Here is a 10,867-nt window from a genome sequence, read left to right as displayed (position 1 = left end):
ATTGAAAATTCTATATTGAATTGACTTCTGACACTACTGTTTTATTTTAAGATCATACATAAGAGAAGGATTGATAATAAATAGAGTCATTTATTATTCTACACCCTGAAGTGAACACGAGATGGATTTCCACAATTCTGATGCCACTTCTACATCTTATTAGGTTCCCACAATGCCTCTGATGGTATCATCATTTTATTTTGTTGTGTATTAAATATATATCCTTAATAGCAAGTCTTCTACACCACCTAGTATTCAAGCAAAAAAAAAAAACTTTAAAAAGTCGTTTACTGAAATATTTAAAATGTATAAAAGAATAAAGAATTATGGGATGAATCTCTACGTACCAGTTCCTCAGTTTCAACAATTATTACCTCATGGCCACTTTTGGTTCATCTATGATTCCACTCACTTCCCAAATACTCTGTTACATTGAAGCAAATTTCAAAATGTGCATCACTGATCTACAAATATCCCACTGTATATCTCTAAAAAATAAACATTTTTGCTTTTCATGTTATAATAATTAACATTTCAAAATATAGGTATATTTGTATGAGATAACATATACAGATATTAAGTATATACAGTGAATTTTTGCAACTGTATATACCTAAACAAATTAATACAGAAACAGAAAACCAAATACCACATATTCTCACTTATAAGTGAGAAAGAAATGATGGGCTAAGCCCTAGTTTGGGGGTCTCACTTGCTCTGCATTATTTCTTCTTTTTAATCCTACTTTAGCTTTATTTTTTTCACACAAATTGGAGAAATGGATAGGCAGGTAGCTCTGTTATGCCAGGCAAATTATTACTATGTTTAGAAGATTTTCTAGATTCCAGTATCTCCCATCTGCTCCTACTGTTGCCAGTGGCTTGGCTACCTTCTCAAACTCAAAGTTTTAGGTTTCCTGCCTGCCTTCTCCATCATCTCTCTGCAACCAGGTCCAATTTTTGTTCCAGAAGCTACTCCAGCTCACTGCTCAGCTGTGCAGGACTCTATTCTCTGGAAATTATTTTCTCAAGACTTTCTTGCATCCATAATTATTCAAAGGTTACAAAAATATGTATGATGTTTATACTACCCATATTTTACTTGGTGTTATGACTGAAGGTTTTCTATACCTTCTCACATACTACATTGGAAGCAGAAATCCTTCGAGGATCTAGTTTAATGCTGGAGGGAAAAAGTTAACTTTGTTGCTTCCCTAGGAGATGGTATAAAGAACTGACATGATTATCATCTTACAGAGAGTTCCTCAAGCTCAGCAAGAGCCTTTGATATTTTGGGCTGGATAATTTTTTCTCCTGGTGATGGTATGGGAATGGTGGAGGGGTCTTATATATTGTAGAATGTATAGAAGCATCCCTGGCCTCCACCCACCAGAGATCAGGAGCAAGTTCTCTACATCATTTTGACAAACAAAAAATGTCTCCAGACATTGTCATGAACAATCTCGGCATATAACTGCCCAGTTCCTTTCTAAGGAAACTATATTTTATTTTCCTTATACATGACTTGGCAAAAGGTATAAGGTACATGACTTCATTAGTCAAAATGAAGAGAAAATAGTTTTAGCTCATTTGGAAGGCTGGTTTTAATTTTAAAGGTTATGCCTTTTTTTGGTAAAAGACATAAATTTCAAAATTTTATCAAAGACAGCTCAGCTTTAAAGCAGTCATTCAAATGATTTCTTAATAGCAGACTACAAGACAGAGCTAGAAAACATTGTGGTATCTCTACCCAAACAAATACCTAAGGGCCCTGAGAGCCCTCGCAGCAAGTCTGCACAGCTTGGCAAAGGAGTCAGGCTGAGGTCATACCATGCAGCATATGTATGTAATCCTGTAGTCACTAGGATGGTTTCAATGACCGGAATGAAGAGAAGAGTCTTGGCCAAAGGTGTCCCAAATGCCCTTCTTATCCCTGGCATAGAATTTGTTGTTTGAATGCCAAAACTCATGGAGGATGGATTTCTTTATAACTTTAGTTTGAAATCCATCTGTCACCTTTCACTATCTCCAAATTTTTATTATTAGAACAGATTTACATCGTAGCATTATCTGTTTTCATTGAAACACTGGGCTAAGCAATCTGGTCCGAAAACAAGGCCACCCCTGACTATTGCTAGAGGCCACTTTCATTTCTGGCAGAATAAAAAAAATAATAAAGTATAGATTCTGCAACTTTAATATGAAAAGGCTCTAGTTAAATACTGCAATACTTGAGAACAGTTACAGTTTTTGTTGCTTTTTGAAAATAAAATTCATAATAAGGAGAACAAATAGCATTCTTTAGCAAATTCCACCTAGGTCTTATGATATTGAGATGTTTTGTTCATCCTTAGCTTTTATTTTTCTCCTAATTTAGTGTTTGTGTGTGTGTGTGTGTGTGTGTGTGTGTGTGTGTGTGTGTGTGTGTGTGACTGCTACAAGTACTTGGGGCTTCTTATCCATTGAGTCAGTCAAGCCCTAGTTACTGCAAAAAAGAAAACTTAATAGTCAATCGCTATCAGTGGTTGATTCATGTCAATGAATGTTTCAGATGTTAAATCCTGAAGAGATACTTCAAGAGTAATTTCAACCATGAATTTGGTTTCAGTTGGTATAAAAATACTTTTAAACTCTCAGGTATAAAGCAACATTTAGAAATGAATATGCTTTAGTATGATTTTTTGTCCTTGGAGCAGAGGGAGGAACATTTTTATGCTGACACCCAGTGTATACATATGCCAGTTGAAAATCACAAAAAGAAAAACTGAGAGTTGCCAAAGAAAGTGAAAATTTTGGGAGGATACGATTCAGTAGTAATAATACAGTAATGTTATCAGCTGTAGATAATTATGCTAATAGTCCTTTCTCTTTTACATCACACAATTCCAGAATTTAGAAGTCTGTGGAGTTTCTTTAGACTCACATAACCACGTTTCTTCAATACCAGCATATTCTACCCTCTCTTCTGCTACTATAAACTCCCCAGGATCCACCTAAAGACAAATCTCCAACTGTGTACCAGATTCTCTCTCTTCTGCTTATGCAAAAACTTCATGCCAACAATACTCTGCTCTATGTAGAGCAGTGGTCCTCAACTTTGGGACACCAGGGACCAGTTTCATGGAAGAAAAAATTTTTCCACAGACCAGCAGGTGGAGGGGGATGGTTTCAGGTGAAACTCTTTCACCTCAGATCATCAGGCATTAGTTAGATTCTCGTTAGAAGCACACAACATAGATCCCTCACATGCAGTGTTCACAGAGGGTTTGCATTCCTATGAGAATCTAGTGCCACCATTGACCTGACAGGACGTGGAGCTCAGGTGGTAATGCTCACTTGCCCGCTGCTCACCTCCTGCTGTGCAATCTGGTTCCTAACAGGCCACAGATCAGTATTGGTCCACAGCCAGGGGTCTGGGGACCCCTGCAACAGAGCAGCAATCTTCTGAGTGATTCTCACCACATATAAAACTTGCTATTATTTATCTCACATTAAAATAAATAAAATAACTTCAAAATCTTTTCTGACCCCAATCTCAGGCAGGTACTAGTCTATCCTTCCTATGCTCCTTTGCAGCTAAAATCCATGAAAATATTACTTTATAATCATTCTTTCCAATTTCCTTCCATTTTCTCCTAAATCTACACCAATCAGAATTTCATCCCCATCACTGTACCAAAACTGTTGTAAAGGTCACTAATGGCTTCTAACATTCAATGCTCAGTGCTCATCTTACTTGACCTATTAGCAACATTTCACATAGAAGATCATGTTTTCCTTCATATATGTTCTTCATTTGCCTCCAGGACAGCACGTTCTCTGTTTTCTTCCAATGCTATTGGTCATTCAGCCTCAGTGTCTGAGGTAGGTGGCATTAGCCTCACATATTCACTTCCCTCACGTACACTTCTTTACCAAAAAGTCTTTACAATGCCCTCTCCCTATGGGTAGAGCATATTTCCCTATTTTATGAGTCTGGGTTAAATGGTATTGCTGGCTTTGGCTAGTGAAACATTAGCAAACGTCTTGTTAAGTAGAGGCTTAAAAAAGCCATGGCCATCAAAAGACATGCCTGGGTTTGCCTACTGGTTTCAGAACAACACCTATATGCCAAACAAATACATATCTATGTTCCCTAAGAGCCCTCCCAGCAAGTCTGCACACCCAGGGAAAGGAGGCATACCATGCAGCATACGTATATAAGCCTGTACTTACTAGGCTGCTTTCAATGACCAGCATGAAAAAAAGGGCCTTAACCAAAGGTGTCCCAAATAGCCTTACATGAGAAGCAGAGCTGCTGTATATAAGCTGCCTTTGCTCAGCCTTTACTAAAACAAAGCTTCCAACCAGCCTGTGGACACATGAGAGCCCAGCCAAGATCAGCTAAGCTCAGCCTACGGCAGTTAACTCTCAGGCAACCTACAGACTTATAAGCAATGTAATAGCTATACACACCACACACTTTTAAATTTAATCTGAATTATTAACATCATATACCACTTTCTTAAGTCTAGACCATCAACAAAACAGTAAATCAAGACTTTGTAGCATTTGCTGATATCTGATATCTGCGGTGTAAATACTACTACCTTGACCATTTTCAAATACTCTCACCATTTTTAGTTTCAAGCTACCAAGACATCATAATACAGTGCTGGGAAGAAATGTGCAGTAGCATACCATTCTATGGTATCTTCTACGTACAGATACAATAATTGTAAATGACCTCAAGGGCATAGATAGTCATAAAATATAATAAACTAATTGGAAAAAGATGAGTTTGAATATTTATTACTTTTGTTTTCAATATCATTTAATTTCATATTTACATAGTTTATTTTCAAATTATGGTTTTGTTGAACAACTGACTTGCAAATTTTCTGAAAATTAAAAATTGACCCTCCTGAGCCAGGGAGGCTGGCGAAAGCACACCAACATAGGTACGTACACGCCAGACTGTCCTTAGGGCTCACTCCCTCCACCTTGAAAGGGAAGAGCAGAAGTCTAGGAATGTTTCTTGCCTCTCTTGACCTCGCTTCTAAAAGCTTTCACTTTCAGTGTTCTTGAAAGTAGCAAGACAAAACTATTTAAAATATTTTGGAGTTCAGTAAACTAATTGGGATTATTTAGTGTGTGTGTGTGTGTGTGTGTGTGTGTGTGTGTGTGTTTGCATTTTGGTTTAGTTTTTATTTCAAGGCTGATGTTAATTGCTCTCGGTTTTTAAAAAGCTTGTCTGTATCAGATCATTTGAGAATCAAAATGGGTCAGAAAGTTCATTTTATCTTTCCTCTAGTCTCCAAGCAATACTTCATTAAAGAAATAATACAGAGTTAGGTCACTAATTTGACTTTACAACTCAACATTTTCCCAGAGTGTCTGCGTGTATTTTTTTTAAATCAATGTTTTCCCCACCCCTTTTCAATTTTCTAAAAAACAGTATTAAAAAGTTCAAATAGAAGTTTCTGCTGCACGGCTTCCCACCAGAGTGCCTCTCAGATGTGATAATAGTAGCATAATAAAAGGCTCTTTTCCTGTTCCATTATTTCAGGGTTCAGGTCTCCATTTTTCCTTCCATAACATCAATGGAAATGACATAATAGAAGTACCTGTTATATCAGAAGTTTTCATAGGCATGATATTGACCCTGATGCTCTTTCACAGAACACACGCTAAATGGAACCATTATGGTTATTCTCAAAATGGATTGTCAATGTAATTGCCATTGTAGAAAAGTGTTATGAACATTTACTGCTTCTTTGCTTTGACAGCAGATCCTTTTCAAACATGAATATCTTGGCAATTAAAATCACAAACATAATCATAGCAACAAAGGCCCTGTCTTCAACTCTCATTTCTTAAAAAAATGATCCTAGTTCCCCCCCATTTAAATGGAATAAAATGGTTTCACATTTTAGATTCAGATTTGATGTGAATTGAATAATACAATTAATCAGGATCTTTAGTCACATAATTATCTTTCATCCAAGTAAATCATTTTATGCATCAGTTTACATTCATTGAATTAATAATTCCAAATAAACAGTTGTCATACAGAACAGTTCTATGGCACTTTAAGAGCAAATACATCAGATTTGTATATGCTAATTGGGAAAAAACGTACTCACACAGATATATACCACACACTCCACCATTCAACAAACTTAAGAGAAATTGCAGGTAGTCCTTTTATTTCCCTTACCACCTTGGTAATATATTGTGCCAAAAGAACAGCGGACATATTTAGGCCAAATTTTAATCAAGTTAAAATTGTGTGAATGCCAGGAATTTTCAGGCTGATATGAGAGAAAATAGGTGAATCATAAATCCTGCCCAGATAGAATCTGAAAAGAGCCCAAGAGTTGACTTGAAAAGAGAGGGACTGCAGTGTCATTTGTATTCTGAGCTCAAGCATTAGAGGGATTGGTGGCCATTTAGCATTTATTTGACAAAAATTGTACATTCTCACCAACTTGGAGACCATTGCAAGAGACAAGCCAAGGGAAAAAAACATTATTGAAGGGGTGGGGCAAAGTGGAGTACAAAAAGCATGACATATACACTGTCAGGACATTCTCCACAATTAATTTATAGAAAAAGCCAGTCACGACAGCTTTCAGAGAACTGAGGGTATGGACATCTATCTGATCAAATCTATTGAAGCAAGAATGTTCTTAAAGTGACTCCATCCAAAGGAAAATAATATACACGTTACCAACATTCTTCTCAAATCCAGGGCTAGAAATCAATAAAGTCACTCAAATTGGAAGGGTAGGCTTTCCTAGGCATCAGATGGAAGCTCAACTTCTTCCTTGATCTCACTGTTTCATAGACCAAATAATACCAATTCGCACCAAAGACTAGATACACCCTCGATTCATTTTTTTCTTAAAATGTTTTAACAACATTTAATGTAATATAGAGGCAAGAAGTTACAGGGAGTCCAAGACAAGCATATTTTCAAGCTATGGAACTGCTTTCAAAGAATATTTAATTGTGCAATTTTCGACTAACAAGCCAAAGTAAGATTAGCAAAAGAAGCCTAAATAATCAGTCCTCATGTACACAAAATTTTCCTTCCATATTATAAAAGAATATTTTCTGCTTAGACATTGTAGAGGAAAGATTTGTATAATGTGGTTTTGCAAATTTACAGACTGTTGTCTAATTCCAAGTTTCGATGTTTCCAGCAAATTATAAAATTGGATAAAGTTTTAAAATTTCCCTTTATAATAATATGAATATAAGAAGCTTCTCTGAATTCTGTCCCTAAGTAAAGTCTGAACCAAAAACTTCATTCTTGCTGCTTATTAAACGTTCTTTAACCATTGCATGTTTCCATGCTCCTGTGGAAATAAATAGTGAGTAAATAACAAATTTACTTTTGTCCCTTACCTCTCCCATCCCCAAGATACTACCTGTCCAGGGGTCTGAGTAAACGTCTTATGTAACACTTAGCCTTATGAAGCAATTGCTGCTAATCTGTCTTCACCTCCTCTCTTCCCATGTGAAGGGGGTACTTTGCCAGATGATGGCAGCACTGTCACAGGGGAGTACTTTCCAAATCGTTTTGAAGTGAGACAAAATAAATTAGAATCTGTGTATTATAAGGAAGAGTTTGGGTTTCAATTTCGGGTCTGACACTTGCTAGTTTTGCAAGCTTCTGTTTATGCATTATATACACTGTGCTTTTATTTTCTCATCTGTAAAATAGACATGATAATGATCTAACTCACAGAACTGTTATGATGGTAAAATAATACATTAAAAAACAATTATGACACTAGTACCTAGCAATTATTCAACAGGTGTTATCTATTATGCATCTGTAATTAAATACTAAGTCAAGCTATTTTGAATTTTAGCTAAATTTTGGATCACTCAACAACCCTCAATATGTGTGAAAGGCAAAAACAAGCAAATAAACAAAAACATGATTTACAAGTACAGCTCATTACAAAGAAAAGAGTTGAAAAAAAATGTATTCTAATGCTTTATTTCTGAAACTTTCCTAGGGCCTATGCCAGACCTCCTACTGAATCAGAGTCTTCAGGATGAACAGGTAACATATGTAAAGCATATAAATTGTTATCTGTTACATCAAAAAGAATTTGTCTGTTATATACATTGTTATATAATTTGTACCTATACTTGCTAGAACAGATAAATTGTTTTTGATATAAAAATTTATATAGCAGATATATAAAGATTCTTCTTGTTATCATATATATCATGATTCTTCTTGTTATATGAAGATTCTTCTTGTTATATGAAAATAATTTATTTGTTATATAAATTGTTACATCAATAAAAATTTATCAGTTATATTAAGTACAGGTAGGGCTCATTTGACTTCTTGAGTCTAGGTCCACATTTTGGTCCTTAGGCAATGGTTTTAATATTGCTTGCAATGGGAAAGACCTGAGGATAGGTTTAAAACAAAACAAAACAAAAAACACTGCAGTTGCCCAGCCCTCACCATAAGGACTCTGATTTGATAATTTGAAAGGAAAGGTAGGAACTGTTATTAAAAACAAACAAACAACCTCCAAAGTGATTTTGATATGTAGACAGACTTGAAAATCAGTGACTTGGTACCAACAGCTTGTTTTATAAGAACCCTTGAGGTGATAGCTTTCATAGACTCAAAAGATGTTGGAGAAAGAAAATTTAGATTATCTAGAGGCATAGCTTCAACATTTTTAGTGGTAGAGTTTTTCCTCCAGAATAATTCTTAAGCAGATGTACAATAGATCTAAATAGTTAAACATATAGTGACTCTGGTGAGTATCATTGCGGATGGGTCCCCAAATACCTCCTTCCATGAAACATCCAAGATTCCCAGTAATATAATTTGGAAATAATTTTAGAGTTGAGAAAACTAAGGCTCAAGAAGTCAAAGTCACTTTTTCAAGTTCACAGCTGATTGTCTCCTGAACCATGATTAGAACCTTTCCTGTACATAATCCTGCTTACTTTTAAAATCTGAGAGTGGTCTATATTACACCTAGACAGTTAAAAAATAAAAGTAAGCTGATCAATTATTTGTGACAGTGAAGCAAAAAAATGAAGATACATTATATTTAACAAATGTTTCTCTTTTTTCTTCCCATTATTTTTCTTTTCTGTATCTTTGTCTTCTCTCTTAGAAAAACAACTAATTTTCCCTTTCCTTGCTTTACATAACATAGCTTTAACAACATACTTAATTCAGAGAGTAAAGATTAAACAATGAGCAACGATGTGAAGATTCTCTAGGGAGAAGTAAAGTTTAGATGTCTTCTTTCTTCTCTCCTAGCATATTAAATGTAAATATACACAGTTCCAGTAAAATTTCACTCTAAAGCCAAAGGCTCTGTAGAAGGTGCTGTCACATTAGAGCAGTGATCAGGTAAGTGCTGTAAAGGATCACAACACTGAGATGTGCAAAGGAGCAATGCACAAGAGAGAAGAGTAGCTTAATATTAGGAGATAGAGAGGGTTTATGATGGAAAGTCTTGACTAGTGGAATGATTATGTTTCAAGAGTCATTTTTAAAACATCTTTTGCTCATTGTAAAGGTAAATAACTTTAAAAGAACAGGAAATATAAAATATCAAAAATCAGCAATCCCAGAAACTCAAGCTATATATCCCCAGATGAGAAAATATGCTCAAGCAGAACATACACGTTAGGAAAGCAATAAGTCTAGAAGCAGGGAACAGAAATGAGAACACGTAGTATATTGAGTCATATAAGATAACGACCAAAAATGAGATTTAAGGGGGCTATAGAAAAATCCTTAAAGCTATGAGTCCAGTATATGGCCATCGTCAAAATCGGAAGTGAGAACAAAAGCAAATATTGGGACAGGACATGTCAACTCGAAGAAGGAAAACACAAAAACAAATCAAACCTGGCATTATCCTTTAGGGTATTTTATTTTACTTTTGCTACACTGGCCTTGCCTGAAGTGCTTGCAGTGTTTAAAGATGGCAAGTGCTGAAAGAGACTTGATGGACTGTAAAAAAGTGACTCTAGGGCTCTGTTAAGGATACATGTATTTGAGAAGACACTTCTGAAATGTCTGACCTCATTTGATTATGGATATACACATATGGAGAGAGAAAGAGAGACAGAGATGATAGATAGATAGATAGGTAGATAGATAGATAGATAGATAGATAGATAGATAGATAGATAGATAGATAGATGATAAGATAGATGACAGATGAAATATATAGATAGATAGAGATAGATGAAAGATGATATAGATATAGAGATAGATAGATAGATAGATAGATAGATAGATAGATAGATAGGCTAGAGTTAAATCTAAGCTTTGAGGCAAATGCAGTGGGGTATGAAGAGAACAATCATCATTGGAGTCAGACATGCTTTTTGAATGTAAAGCTTTTTTTTTTTTTTTTTCTTTTTTTGGGACAGAGTCTCACTCTGTTGCCCAGGCTGGAGTGCAGTCATGTGATCTTGGCTCACTGCAACCTCTGCCTCCTGGGTTCAAGCGATTCTCATGCCTCAGCCTCCCAAATAGCTGGGACTACAGGCAGGCATCACCACGCTCCGCTAATTTTTTTTTTTTTTTTTTTTTTGAGATGGAGTTTCACTCTTGTTGCCCAGGCTGAAGTGCAATGGTGTGATCTTGGCTCACTGCAACCTCCGCCTCCTGGGTTCAAGCAATTCTCTTGCCTCAGCCTCCCGAGTAGCTGGGATTAGAGGCATATGCCACTACGCCCGGGTAATTTTGTATTTTTAGTAGAGATGGGTTTCACCATGATGGTCAGGCTGGTCTTGAACTCCCGACCTCAGATGAACCGCCCGTCTCAGCCTCCCAAAGTGCTAGGATTACAAGTGTGAGCCACTGAGCCCGGCTT

Source organism: Pan paniscus, chromosome 2 (genome assembly GCF_029289425.2).
Source record: "Pan paniscus chromosome 2, NHGRI_mPanPan1-v2.0_pri, whole genome shotgun sequence".
In the NCBI taxonomy this organism is placed as follows: Eukaryota; Metazoa; Chordata; class Mammalia; order Primates; family Hominidae; genus Pan; species Pan paniscus.
This window is presented reverse-complemented; position numbering follows the sequence as displayed.